The sequence below is a fragment of the Ranitomeya imitator genome, chromosome 4, assembly GCF_032444005.1.
Source record: "Ranitomeya imitator isolate aRanImi1 chromosome 4, aRanImi1.pri, whole genome shotgun sequence".
NCBI classification, from domain to species: domain Eukaryota; kingdom Metazoa; phylum Chordata; class Amphibia; order Anura; family Dendrobatidae; genus Ranitomeya; species Ranitomeya imitator.
In genome coordinates, this window is record NC_091285.1 from 77,203,956 (window position 1) to 77,219,510 (window position 15,555).

Here is a 15,555-nt window from a genome sequence, read left to right on the forward strand (position 1 = left end):
ACTGCAAAACATCATGCCACATGAGAACCTAGAACAAATATTGGCAACCAAACAAGCAACTCTTGTTGACTGTTTGATTCAGGCCTTCCCAGCACACAGCGCCGGTGATGGTTCTCACATGAGCTGCAGGGGGCAAAAGGGCAGAGGTGTTAGAGGTGCACAAATCAGAGGTGGCGTTGGACAGAGGGGTTTTCTGACCAGGTTGTGGAGTGATTTCGCAATGACCGCAGACAGGACAGGTACTGCAGCATCAATACAAAGTGACAGGAGACAACATTTGTCCAGTATGTTTACTAACTATTTTTCCTCCCCTATCGATGTTCTCCCTCACCCATCATTCCCATTTGATTACTGGGCATCCAAAATAGACACCTGGCCTGAATTGTCCGAATATGCATTGCAGGAGCTCGCTTGCCCAGCAGCTAGTGTGCTATCAGAAAGAGTATTCAGTGCTGCTGGTTCAATACTGACCGAAAAAAGGACTTGTCTGGCTACCCAAAATGTTGATGATCTAACCTTCATTAAAATGAACCACTCATGGATTTCTAACTATTTTGCCCCACCTTTCCCAGCTTATACCTAGCTTTCCTTTAAAAAGGTCTTGCTTTTGGACTGGTCTTACTGAGTGTTCCAATTTCTCCATTTGCAGCTGCTGTATGTCCAGCATACGACACGTTTACACCTCCCTAAATGGGCCGACACCCCCCCACAGGGCCGTAGTCTCGCCACTTTGCGAAAGCACCCGTGAGTAGTGTTGAGCGATACCTTCCGATATCGGAAAGTATCGGTATCGGATTGGATCGGCCGATATTCAAAAAATATCGGATATCGCCGATACCGATACCCGATCCCAATGCAAGTCAATGGGACCAAAATATTGGAATTAAAATAAACCCTTTCTTTCCTTGTAGGTTCATTCTACATGAAGGAAAACAACTAAGAATAATGCAGGATGTATTTGAGGAGGTGGCGGAGACATTAATGGCATAGAGGTTTAGCCCAATCAAATAGAATAGCAGGAATTTTAATTTTTTTTAAAGACGTTCGGAGTTACAAAGATATTGACTATGTTAAGATTTTTTTTATTTTGTCAGATATTGATGTTTCACTATTCCACGCCCTTCCCCTTTTTTTTTTTTTTTACATTTCCCACACTTTCATCTTCATCATCATCAGCATCTTTGACATCAACTTCTTCTTCACCTTATTCATCTTCTTCTTCATCTTCTACATTTTTTTTATTACATTCTTCATATTCATTTTCTTCAACTATTATTATTCTTCCTATTCTACTTCTTCATCATATTCTCATTTGTGACAGGCATTCCCGTAGTTGTTATCTATAAAAGTTTGAAGATTACACCTTCCGTTCTGCCTGTCGCAAAAGTTACATTTGTCCGCGTTCAGTTTGGCCTGCAGCATCAGGCTTTATCCAGGGGCACCACGAGGAGGAACGGACTCACCCCCATACACTGCTTAGTCTTCTTCTGCATATAATTTAGATAATATCTTTTGCTCTGATATTAAGTGTTATGCTTAATGTTCTTCTGCTCTTTGTTCTTCAGCCTCTTGTTCTTCTGCTTCTCGGTCTTCCATGTCGTCGTCTCCAGGGTCGCCATCTCCAAGGTCGTCGTCTCCGCCGTCGTAGTCTCCGCCGTCGTCGTCGTCATCGGGGTAGTCTTCAGGTTCTTCGTCTCCAGGGTCGTCGTCATCTCAGTGGTTGTCGTCTCTGGTGTCGTCGTCATCTTAGGGGTGGTCTTCCGGGTCGTCGTCTTTAGGGTCTTGAACTTGGAAATGTAGCAGAAGGTACAAGAAGGCTAAGAAAATGCCGAGAACCAGCTGATGGAACTGGAACTTGGATGGCTACCCGAAGGTCCAAGAGCCAATGGAACTACCGAGGACCAGCTGACGTTACTGGAACCCGATTACTAAGCAGGAGGTATCCGTGCTAAAAAGCACTACCAAGGACCGCCTGACGTTGGCGGAACTCGGATACCCAGAAGGAGGCACCTAAGCCAAAGGCTCTGCCCGGAACCAACTGACGTTACTGAAACCAGGATGGGGAGCAGAAGGTACAAGAGCAAAAGACACTGCCGAGAACCAGCTGACGGTACTGGAACCCGGATGGGTAGCCGAAGGTCCAAGAGCCAATGGAACTACCAAGGACCAGCTGACGCTACTGGAACCCGGTTACTAAGCAGGAGGTACCCGTGCATGAAAGCACTACCAAGTACCACCTGACGTGGTAGGCACCTAAGCCAAAGGCTCTGCCCGGAACCAGCTGACGATACTGGAACCAGGATGGGGAGCAGAAGGTACAAGAGCAAAAGACACTGCCGAGAACCAGCTGACGGTACTGGAACCCGGATGCGTTGGCCAAATGTGCAAGAGCCAATGGCACGACCGAGGACCACCTGACGGTGCTGGAACATGGTTACAAAGCTGTAGGTACCCGCACTTAAAAGCACTACGAAGGACCGCCTGGCATTGGCGGAACTCGGATACCCAGAAGGAGGCACCTAAGCCAAAGGCTCTGCCCAGAACGAGCTGATGGTGCTGGAACCAGGATGTGGACCAGAAGGTCCACAGGAGAGGAGAGAACAGCTAGGCCGCGAGGCTGCCGCAGTTACCGAACACCAACAGTCCTACAGGGGGAGCTTGGCCTACTGGCACTACAGAACCAGCCTTGATTGCCAATTCCCACAGCCCACATAGGAAGCTCCTAAACTGGAGGCACCATGGAGTTGGCTAACCCGACCGCAACACGACGGGGCAACGTATAGGCATGTAAGTGACCTTGACACTACCCGGAACCAGCTGACGGTGCTGGAACCAGGCTGGGCAGGAGGGAGTACCCGTGACAAAGACACTGCCGAGAACCAGCTGACGGTGCTGGAACCCAGATGCGTTGCCCAAGTGTGCAAGAGCCAATGGCACCGAGGACCAGCTGACGGTGCTGGAACACGGTTACAAAGCTGTAGGTACCCGTGCTTAAAAGCACTACCAAGGACCGCCTGACGTTGGCGGAACTCGGATACCCAGAAGGAGGCACCTAAGCCAAAGTCTCTGCCCGGAACCAGCTGACGGTGCTGGAACCAGGATGTGGACCAGAAGGTCCACAGGAGAGGAGAGAACAGCTAGGCCGCGAGGCTGCCGCAGTTACCGAACACCAACAGACCTACAGGGGGAGCTTGGCCTACTGGCTGTTATGATGCGGTGGTCTAGGAGCAACATGGAACGAGCACTGAAGGAAATGGTAACTGTACTGATCGCAGTCCCTAAGCTCAACACAACACTAGAAGTAGCCGTGGAATGCTCCTAACTCTCCCTAGGCATCTCGTCACAGCCTAAGAGCTAACTACCCCTAAAGACAGAAGCAGGAAAACTATCTTGCCTCAGAGAAAATCCCCAAAGGATAGATTAGCCCCCCACAAATAATGACTGTGAGTGGAGAGGAAAAAGACATACACAGAATGAAACCAGGATGAGCACAGGAGGCCAGTCTAGCTTGATAGATAGGACAGGATGGAATACTGTGCGGTCAGTATAAAACACTACAAAAATCCACGCAGAGTTTACAAAAAAATCTCCACACCTGACTAAAGGTGTGGAGGGTAAATCTGCTTCCCAGAGCTTCCAGCAAGACAGAATTTATTCATACAGATAACGCTGTACAAACATAGAAAGCACTGAACGGATAAGTCCACAATCTGTGAACAGAAAAGCGCAAGCAAAAACTTAGCTTTGCTGAACTGGTCAGGATAACAGGGAAATCCAAAGAGATGTGAATCCAACCAGGAACCATTTACAAGTGGCACTGGCTGAAGGAAAAGCCAGGCCTAAATAGCCGAGCAGAAGAGACGATAAGTGGAGGCAGCTGATGACAGCTAACTCCAAGGAGCAGCCATACCACTTAAAACCACAAGAGGGAGCCCAAGAGCAGAACTCACAAAAGTGCCACTTACAACCACCGGAGGGAGCCCAAGAGCGGAATTCACAACAACTGGCACTACAGAACCAGCCTTGATTGCCAATTCCCGCAGCCCACATAGGAAGCTCCTAAACTGGAGGCACCATGGAGTTGGCTAACCCGACCGCAACACGACGGGACAACGTATAGGCGTGTAAGTGACCTTGACACTACCCGGAACCAGCTGACGGTGCTGGAACCAGGCTGGGCAGGAGGGAGTACCCGTGACAAAGACACTGCCGAGAACCAGCTGACGGTGCTGGAACCCGGATGCGTTGCCTATTCAAGATTGTCTTCCTAGAGCCCCAACGAGCGGTGTTGGAGCAAAGGGTAAGCAGGGGGGCAGAGTGTAGGCCGAAGCCTGCACTGGAGGCAGCTTTGTGTCTACGTTGCGTTTGCAGGACACGTTGCCGGCTACACAGCGGGGGAACAGCTGGCGTTGCTGAACCCCACTGACACAATGGCGGGTGTTTTTCTCTGTGCAGCCTGCACTTCCAGGCACCAAATGGTGGTGTTAGAGCCCAGGGTCTGCAGGAGGAGCAGAGTGTAGACCGAAGCCTAATTGAACCAATTTCAAAGGTAACCTTTAACCCACCCTCAGGTGTTACAAACTAGAAGAGCCACACCTTCTGCAGCAGTAATGCTCCACATGTGAAAGGTTGCTCTTTAAATTTTGCTCAATGCACACGCTGAATGAAAGACGTACACAATTTTGCCCATTATACAGTAAAACTGTATTGGAGGCGTGACTTGTCTTTTTAAGGAGACGCAGCACAGGTGTCCAAAATAACGCCTTGGTGCTGGGCGCATCCTCCTGAGCGTTGTTATTTGCTGTACAGGGGTCTGCGCTCTTGTGTTATCCCTTGGCCATGCCCAGTTAGCGCTGCCCGTCTTATGACCTCATTTCATGTTGGCCGGTACGGTTAACGATGGCCATGAATCCCAGACCCACAGTATCTTTTCATAAAGTCACAGTGCGGGGCTGGGATTCGTGGCCTTGTGCAGTAAATATGTACGCCGCTCACACATGTCCTTACACCTGCTTCAGACTGGACGGCCTCAGCTGATCCCTTATCGCATGCCACGGCCATGAGGCCGCACAGTCTGAAGAAGGCGGAAGGAGGGGAGTGAAGACAGGCGAAGATATGCACTGCTCGTGCCCATCAATCACACCCTCGCAGTCAAAATAAGTAAGACAACGAGGGGCGTTGTGTCGGGCAGGGCGGACGCACAGGCACAGGCAGCCAACCAACGATGTCAGAAGACGGCCAGCGTTACCAATGGGGGTGCTGCGTGTCATTTGAAAAGGAAAGTCACACCTCAGGGACAGTGTAATGAGACACATTTTGTACATGTTGAGTTCGACGTGGGCAAGGAGAAAAAGTCAGCCACCTTGTACAAATGCAGCATTACTGCTGTACAAGGTAGCTGTTATACATAGAAACACCTGGGGGGGGCAGGGTCCCTTTAATTTCAGTTCAGGTGCCTGCGTGGCGTTTGCAGGACACGTTGCCGGCTACACAGCAGGGGAACAGCTGGTGTTGCTGAACCCCACTGACACAATGGCGGGTATTTTTCTCTGTGCAGCTAGCACTTCCGGGCAAAAACTGGCGGTGTTAGAGCCCAGGGTCAGCAGGAGGAGGAGAGGAGCAGAGTGTAGGCCGAAGCCTGCACTGGTGGCAGCTTTAGGTCTGTTGTGCCAGCATGGATTGTGCTGGACACATTGCCGGCTACACAGCAGGGGAACACCTGGTGTTGCTGAACCCCACTGACACAATGGCGGGTGTTTTTCTCTGTGCAGCGAGCACTTCCGGGCAAAAACTGGCGGTGTTAGAGCCCAGGGTCAGCAGGAGTAGGAGAGGAGCAGAGTGTAGTCCGAAGCCTGCACTGGTGGCAGCTTTTGGTCTGTTGTGCCAGCGTGGCTTGTGCTGGACACATTGCCAGCTACACAGCAGGGGAACAGCTGGCATTGCGGAACCCCACTGACACATCAGCGAGTGTTTTTACTGTGTAGACAACACTTCCAGGTGACAACTGACAGTGTTGAAACCCAGGGAATCAAAGAGGAGCAGAGTGTAGGCCGAAGCCTGCACTGGTGGCAGCTTTTGGTCTGTTGTGGCAGAGTGGCTTGTGCTGGACACGTTGCCGGCTACACAGCAGGGGAACAGCTGGCGTTGCTGAACCCCACTGACACAATGGCGGGTGTTTTTCTCTGTGCAGCCAGCACTTCTGGGCCCCAACTGGTGTAGTTAGAGCCCAGGGTCTGCAGGAGGAGCAGAGTGTAGCTGCACAAGTCAAAGGTTGCTCTATGAATTTTTTTACTTGCACACGCTGAATGAAACACGTACACAATTTAGCCCATTATACAGTCAAACTGTATTGGAGGCGTGACTTGCCTTTTTAAGGAGACGCAGCAGAGGTGTCAAAGTTTACACCTAGGTGGTGGGCGCAGACTCATAAGCGTCGTTATTTGCTGTACAGGAGTCTGCACTCTTGTGTTATCCCTTGGCAATGCCCTGTTAGTGCTGCCCGTCTTCTGACCTCATTTCATGTTGACAGTTGCGGTTAGCGATGCCCATGAATCCCAGACCCGCAGTGTCTTTTCAAAAACTCACACTGCGGGCCTTGGATTCATGGCCTTGTGCAGTAAATATATTCGCCGCTTGCACATGTCCTTACACCTGCTTCAGACTGGGCGGCCTCCGCTGATCCCTTATCGCATGCCACGGCCATGAGGCCGCACAGTCTGAAGAAGGAAGAAGGAGATGAGTGAAGACAGGCGAACATATGCACTGCACATGCCCATCAATCACACCCTCGCAGTCAAAAAAAATAACACACCGAGGGGCATTGTGTTGGGGTGGGCGGACACACAGGCGCAGCCAGCCAACCAATGATGTCAGAAGATGGGCAGCACTACCAATGGGGGTGCTGCGTGTCATTAAAAAGGAAAGCCACACCTCAGGGACAGTGTAATGGTCTCTAATGAGACACATTTTTTACGTGATGAGTTCCACGTGGGCAAGGAGAAAAAGTTAGCCACCTTGTACAAATGCAGCATTACTGCTGTATAAGGTGGCTGTTATACATGGAAACACCTGGGGGGGGCAGGTTCCCTTTAATTTCAGTTCAGGTGCCTGCGTGGCGTTTGCAGGACACGTTGCCGGCTACACAGCAGGGGAACAGCTGGCGTTGCTGAACCCCACTGACACAATGGCAGGTGTTTTTCTCTGTGCAGCTAGCACATCCGGGCACCAACTGGCGGTGTTAGAGCCCAGGGTCAGCAGGAGGAGAGGAGCAGAGTGTAGGCCGAAGCCTGCACTGGTGGCAGCTTTAGGTCTGTTGTGTCTGCGTGGCGTTTGCAGGACACGTTGCCGGCTACACAGCAGGGGAACAGCTGGCGTTGCGGAACCCCACTGACACATCAGCGAGTGTTTTTTCTGTGTAGACAACACTTCCAGGTGACAACTGACAGTGTTGAAATCCAGGGAATCAAAGAGGAGCAAAGTGTAGGCCGAAGCCTGCACTGGAGGCAAGAAAATGTCTGTTATTGTGCCAGCGTGGCTTGTGCTGGACACGTTGCCGGCTACACAGCAGAGGAACAGCTGGCGTTGCTGAACCCCACTGACACATTGGCGGGTGTTTTTCTCTGTTCAGCTAGCACTTCCGGGCAACAACTGGCGGTGTTAGAGCCCAGGGTCTGCAGTAGGAGCAGAGTGTAAGCCGAAGCCTGCACTGGAGCAAGTTGAAAGGGAAGCTTTAACCCCCCCCCCCAGGCATTTGTTGCTGAAAGAGCCATCTTGTACAGCAGTAATACTGCAAATGGAAAAAGGTGGCTCTTTAAATTATGCTCCTTGCAAATGCTGAACTACACACTCATATAATGTGTCCCCTCACACCGTTAAACCGTCCCGGAGGTGGGACTTTCCTTTGTAATGTGACACAGCACAGCTGTCATTCCAACCCCCTTGGTGCTGTGCGCCGCCTCCTCAACGTTGTTTGATTCTGTCACGGAGCCCGCGCTGTAATGTTATCCCTTGGCCATGCACACTTAGCGGTGCCCGTCTTCTGACATCATTTAGGTGTCAGGCTGGCAGTGCCTGTGCGTCCAAGCTGCCCGAGATCCAACCTCGCAGTGTCATCTAATGTAATCCCACTGCGGGCCTGGGATCCATGGGCATGCGCAGTGCATATCATCGCCTCTAACTCCCCTCCTTCCTGCTTCTTCAGACTGTGCGGCGTCACGGCCGTGGCATGCTATTAGGGATCAGCTGACGGCGCAAAGTCTGAAGAAGGCGGAGGGAGATGAGCGAGAGTCTGAGGGGAAGATATGCACTGCGCATGCCCATGGATCCCAGGCCCGCAGTGTGATTCAATCAGAAGACACTGCGAGGCGGGATCTCGGGCAGCGCGGACGCACAGGCGCAGCCAGCCTGACACCAAATTATGTCAGAAGACAGGCAGCGCAAATTGGGCATGGCCAAGGGATAACAGAACAGCGCAGGGTCCGTGACAGCTTAAAACAACGCTGAGGAGGCAGCGCACGGCACCAAAGGGGTAGGAATGACGGCTGTGCTGCGTCACATTACAAAGGAAAGTCCCACCTCCGGGACAGTATAACGGTATCAGTGAACACAATTTATAAGTGTTAAGTTCTGCGTGTGCAAGGAGCTAAACTAAAAGAGCTACCTTTTCCTTGTGCAGCATTACTGCTGCACAAGGTGGCTCTTTCAGTAACAAATGCCGGGGGGGACAGGTTCCCTTACATTTAGGTTGTTGTGCCAGCGTGGCGGTCGCAGGACACATTGCCGGCTACACAGCTGGGGATCAGCTGACGTTACTGAAACCCAATAACACTGGGTCGTATGTTTTGACTGTGCAGCCTGCACTTCTGAGCCGCAACTGGCGGTGTTGGATCCCAGGAATTGCAGTTCAGGTGGTAGAAAGATGAACACATCAGGAGACCTGGATGACACCCAATTACTTAATCAGGCAGAGGAGTGGCAAATTCCTGCGAGATCCAGGCCTGGTTCATTTTCAGAAAAGTAAGCCGGTCAACGTTATTGGAGGATAGTCGCATGCGACGGTCTGTTAGTACACCACCTGCGGCACTAAAGACACGTTCCGATAAGACACTAGCCGCAGGGCAAGCCAGCACCTCCAATGCATACTGGCTTAGCTCTGGCCATGTATCCAGCTTAGAGACCCAAAACTTGAAAGGGGAAAAGCCATCTGGGAGTACAGTAAGAGGGCAAGACATGTAGTCTGTCACCATCTGACGGAATCGTTGCCTCCTGCTGACTGGAGCCGCCGGTGATGGTGTAGACATTTGGGGCGGGCACACAAAAGTTTTCCACAGTTGTGCCATACTGGGCTTGCCTTGGGCAGAGGCACTGCTTCTGCTCCTTCTTTGTGCAGAGCCTCCTCCACTGCCTCGACGCACTGAGCTGCTTTGTAGAGCACTAGCAGCACTCCTCTCAGTTGGACTGGAGAAGATGATGGAATTCACCAGTGTGTCGTGGTACTCCCGCATTTTACGCTCCCGGGTCAACGCTGGGATGAGGTTTTGGACGTTGTCCCGGTAGCGAGGATCGAGGAGGGTGAACACCCAATAATCAGGCATGTTGAGAATGTGGTCGATGCGGCGGTCGTTTCTCAGGCACTGCAGCATGAAATCAACCATGTGCTGCAGACTGCCAACTGGCCCAGAAACTCTGTCCCCTGCTTCAGACATGATCTCTGCCCGCTCGTCATCACCCCACCCTCGCTGTACACACTGACCACTGGACAATTGTGTAACTCCCTCCTCTGGACGGAGCTCTTCCTCCTCCATTGACTCCTCCTCATCCTCCTCACAAAGTGTCCCCTGCCTACCCCTTTGTGAGGAACCACGTGGCGCTGACTCTCCAGAAGCTGATGGAAAAGATGACTCCTCATCCTCCACCTCTTCCGCAACATCATCCCTTAACGCTTGCAGTGTTTGTTGAAGCAGGCAGATAAGGGGGACAGTCATGCTGACTAGTGCATCATCTGCACTTGCCATCCGCGTGGAATAATCGAAAGGATGCAAAACCTGGCAGACGTCCTTCATAGTGGCCCACTCTGTGGTGTCTGATCGGCGCTGACTGCGACTTCTTTGCGCCTGATGCAGCTGGTACTCCATTACTGCTTGCTGCTGCTCACACAACCGCTCCAACATATGTAACGTGGAATTCCACCTGGTAGGTAGGTCACATATGATGCGGTGTTCCGGAAGGCGGAATCGGCGCTGCAGAGCAGCAATGCGGGATCTTGCCAAGCTGGAACGCCGCAAGTGAGCACACTCTAGGCGGACCTTGTGCAGCAGTGCATCAAGATCCGGATAGTCCCTCAGAAAACTCTGCACAACCAAATTGAGCACATGTGCCAGACATGGGATGTGAGTGAGGTTGCCAATGGCCAAAGCTGCCACCAGATTTCGGCCATTGTCACACACTACCATGCCTGGCTGGAGATTCGCTGGCACAAACCACACATCGCTCTCCTGCTTGATGGCATTCCAGAGCTCCTGCGCTGTGTGGCTTCGATTCCCCAAAGAAACTAATTTCAAGACGGCCTGTTGACGTTTGGCCACGGCTGTGGTCATGTCGGTCGTAACAGGTAAACGTTCACGGGTCCATGTGGAGGTGGACTGTGACGGCTCCTGCAGCGATGATTCTGAGGAACTTGTGTATGAGGAGGAGTCAATGCGTACAGACTGGATTCCTGCAATCCTTGGAGTGGGCAGGACACGTCCTGCGCCACTCGCACGATCTGTACCTGGCTCAACAACATTAACCCAATGGGCAGTGAGGGAAAGGTATCGTCCCTGTCCATGTTGACTGGTCCACGCATCGGTGGTGAGGTTGACCTTGCTACTGACGGCGTTCAGTAGCGCGTGTTTTATGTGTCCCTCCACATGCTTGTGCAGGGCAGGGACAGCTTGCCTGCTGAAGTAAAAGCGGCTGGGCACCTTGTACAGTGGGACTGCCAATGCCAGCAAGTCACGGAAGCAGTCAGTCTCCACCAGCCTGAATGAGAGCACTACCCGTGACAGAAGTTTGGCAATGCCTGCATTCAGAGCCTGTGCTCGGGGGTGGTTTGCCGAGAATGCCCACCTTTTCTCCCATGCCTGTACTACCGATGGCTGTAGACTAGGCTGGGAGTGTGAGGATGACTGGGAACGTGGTGCTGTGGGTGGAATTACACTAGGTCTCTGGACAACAGTGCCAGAGGTTCTTCCATGGCGATCCTGGGAGGAAGCCGAACCAGCTGTGTGTGAGCTGGAGGAAGAGGCAACACGAGCTGAAGAGGTGGTAGCTGCCGCTGTTGGTTGGCCTAGGTCTTCAGTGTGTTTTTGTAACTCCACCGCGTGCCTGGTCCGCACATGTTTCCACATATTTGTGGTATTCAGGTTGCTGACACTTTTCCCTCTTTTGACTTTCTGATGACACAGCTTGCATTTGACAAAACAAATGTCATCTGCAACTGTGTCAAAAAAGGACCAGGCACTGCAAGTCTTGGGAGCGCCCTTTTTGGCTTTTGGAAGAGACAGGCTCCCCCTCCCTCTCCCTCTTTGGCCCGTTCGGGGAATATCTTCCTCAGAGCTGCTCCCACCACCTTCCTGTTCCTCACGCCACGATGGGTCAAGGACCTCATCATCTCCACTACCCTCTGCCACCAACTGCTCCTCCTGGGTAGTCTCGGAAGCACAGTACGCACCAGAAAGCGGCACCTGAGTTTCATCATCAGATGCGTACTGCGCTGTGGTCACCGCAGGCACTGGCCCACCCGCCTCTTCAGAGTCAGAGAGACAAAGCTGTTGGGCATCACTGCACACTGCCTCTTCTTCCATTTCTCCAATACTGCTTGGCTGGCCCCTTGTTTCCAAGCCAAGAGATTCAGAGAACAGAAGTAGAGACGGCTCCTGTCCTGGGCTCTCTGACTGCCTGGCCAATTTGGCAGGTGGTGAAGAGACAGATGGCTGCTCTCCAGTGGTCTGTGCCTGAGAGGATGTGGCACTAATTGAAGTCGATGCCGATGCGTTAGCTGCCATCCATCCGACAACGGCTTCAATTTGATCTTCACGCAGCAGCGGTGCACGGCGCTCTCCGACAAAGCTGCGCATGAAGGACTGTTCCTTGCTGAAACTGGGTGATGATGAGTCACCGGTGCCCGCAGCAGGCACAGAATCACCATGTCCTCTCCCTGCTCCTCTCCCTGCTCCGCGCCCATGCCCACGTGCCTTTCTCCCTGCGCTCTTCATCTTGGTTGACAGATAAAGATAAGCAGAAAAGTACTAAGGCCTTAGTGTGCTTATTCCTGAAATGCTCCTCCTAACAGGTGTAAGAAACACTAATTTTGTAAAGTGTGGACTAGACTTTATTATTGATAAAATGTGGCCTACACAAGTGTTAAGTGGTGTTTGGTGAACTTTACTTTTTTTTGTGCAGATCGGGCTACAGAGCGAGTTTAACTCACACGGGGACCGTGCAGACAGCCGTAAACGGTGCTGCAAGGCCCAAAAACACTCCTCTAGGTTATCCTATGTAGTGTTTTTCCACAATTTAGCTGGAGACGGGTGGAAAGACACTAATAGGAAATTTTAAAAAAAATGTGCAGTAGGCTGAACTATTTGCAAAAAAGGACAAGTTATTTAACGGTATGAGGCAGTGACGCACCCTGAGCTGAATACAACCGGCTGTGGCTGCACACAGACTACAGGGCGAGCTGCGCTCACACGGAGACCGTGCAGACAGCCGTAAACGGCGCTGCAAGGCCCAAAAACCCTCCTCTAGGTTATCCTATGTAGTGTTTTTCCACAATTTAGCTAGAGACGGGTGGAAAGACACTAATAGGAAATTTTAGAAAAAATGTGCAGCAGGCTGCACTATGAGCAAAAAAGGACAATGGATAGAACAGTATGAGGCAGTGTGAACCCCCCCTGAGCTGAATACAACCGGGTATATGGCTGCACACAGACTACAGGGTGAGCTGCACACACACACAGAGACCTTGCAGAACGCTGTTAAAACAGCGCTGCAAGGCAAGAGCAAGGTGAACACATAGCGTTTGCTAAATTAGCCTTGGAAAAGCGCAATGAAGCAATTCGCTATCTCAACTGGCCCTCAGTTAGAACACAGCGTCCTGTCCCTAACTGAAATCACAGCAGAGTGAGCGCAAAATGGCGGCAGCGTTTTTTATAGTGCATCGTGACATCATTTCAGCAGCCAATCACAGCCTTGCCAGTAGTTACATGCCCACCATGCTAAACAGGATGTGCCCACACTTCCATTCATTCCTCATTGGCTGCTGCGTGCAGTTTTGAATTCTGGGAACTTCCGATTCCGGTATCCGATATGCGGTAAATATCGGAATTCGGTATCGGAATTCCGATACCGCAAATATCGGCCGATACCCGATACTTGCGGTATCGGAATGCTCAACACTACCCGTGAGAGTGCCTTTTTTTGCTGAAGAGGTGGGTGTGCCCACTTTTGGTCGATGGCACTGGCACCGGGTCCCTCATAGTACAATGAAGTGTTTCTGGCGGTGGTGGCGCGCACCCAATATCAGACACACCGTTGTAACATGAGTGGCCTTTGGCCAGTACTGCCGGGCACAAGAGAGTGCCCCCCACCCCCAGCTCAAACTGTGCTCTACCACTTGCAAAATTATCTGTCACTGCTGCACCACTGTTTAGTCTATGCGGTGAAATCCTTCAATGCCTGGCACTGACAATACCAATTTATTGACATGTATGATGCTACTTAAAATATTCAATGGCCCTGTCCTACATTTACACCCACGCCTACTAAATACTTGAACCACCATACCCCCCACAACTTTAGCCAAATGACCCCCAATTTCCAATGCCTAACTATTATTATAAAGTAAATTAAATTTGACAAGCTCCAGTACCAAGAATGGATGTTTTTGCCATTAAAATGGGCACTGTAGGTGTTTTCCTGGCCTCCACTCACTGCCGACTATGCTCCCCCATTGACTTGCATTGGGTTTCGTGTTTCAGTCGATCACGACCCCGACTTTACGCGATAATCGGCCGATTTCACTCGATTCGACTTTTGAGATAGTCGGGCTTCCCAAAACCCGACTCGACCCTAAAAAAGTAACACTCGCTCAACCCTAGTCTTGAGTTGACTTCCAATGTTGTTCTCCATAGCCCCATTGAGTTTCTGAGGAAGGTTCTTAATTTCCTGTTGACATTGTAGAGAGCAACAGAATGGAGGCTACAGATCTCCAGAAGGCAGTCACTGACACACTCCACAAGGAGGGTAAGCCACAAAAGGTCATTGCTAAAGAAGCTGGCTGTTCAAAGAGTGGTGTATCCAAGCATATTAATGGAAAGTTGAGTTGAAGGAAAAAGTGTGGTAGAAAAAGATGCACAAGTAACCAGGATAACCGCAGCCTTGAAAGGATTGTTAAGAAAAGCCCATTCAAAAATTTGTGGGAGATTATTGTGGCTTCCTGCTGGAGTCATTGCTAGTGTTGAGCATTCCAATACTACAAATGTCGGGTATCGGCCAATATTCGCTGTATCGGAGTTCTGATACTGAGTTTCCATACTTTTACAATATCGAATACCGGAATCGGAAGTTCCCATAATGCAATGAGCCAGTTTTATTCTATGAGGATCCTAAGAAGTGTGGGCACATCCTGTTAGGCATGTTAGCCATGTTATCTAATGGCATGGCTGTGATTGGCTGCTGAAATGATGTCGGTGGTGGGCGGTGCGTGGCTAGGACTGCGTGTCTGTGTGTGCAGGTGGTGTCTGTGCGGGCCTCTCGGGGTCTGTATGGGCCTCTCGTGGGTCTGTGCGTGCTGCTGGGGGTCTATACAAGCTTCTCGGGGGTCTGTGCTAGCTGTCGGGGGTCTGTACGGGCCTCTCGGGGGACTGTGCGGGCCTGCCGGGGGTCTGTATGGGCCTCTCAGGGGTCAGTGTCTGTGTGGGCCTGCCGGGGGTTTTTGTGTCTATGTGCAGGCCCATCGGGCTATGCCTGCTACAATGACAGTGATTGACACATTAGCCAATGATGGGACAGTAGTAGTCACATCATCCGGTTAATGTATTGAATGTAAAAAAAAAACCACAAACATACATACTACATACAACATACTACATACATACAACATACATACTACATACATACATACAACATACTACATACATACTACATACATACAACATACATGCTACATACATACTACATACTACATGCATACTACATACATACAACATACATGCTACATACATACTACATACTACATGCATACTACATACACACAACATACTACATACACACTACATACATTCTACATACTACATACCTACTACATACATACAGCATTCATACAACATACATACTGCATACATACTTTATACATACATACAAACTACATACAACATACTACATACATGCAACATACATACTACATACATACTACATACATACATAAATACTGCATACATATTACATACAACATACATACTACATACATACTACATACATACTGCATACATACATACTACATGCATACATACTACT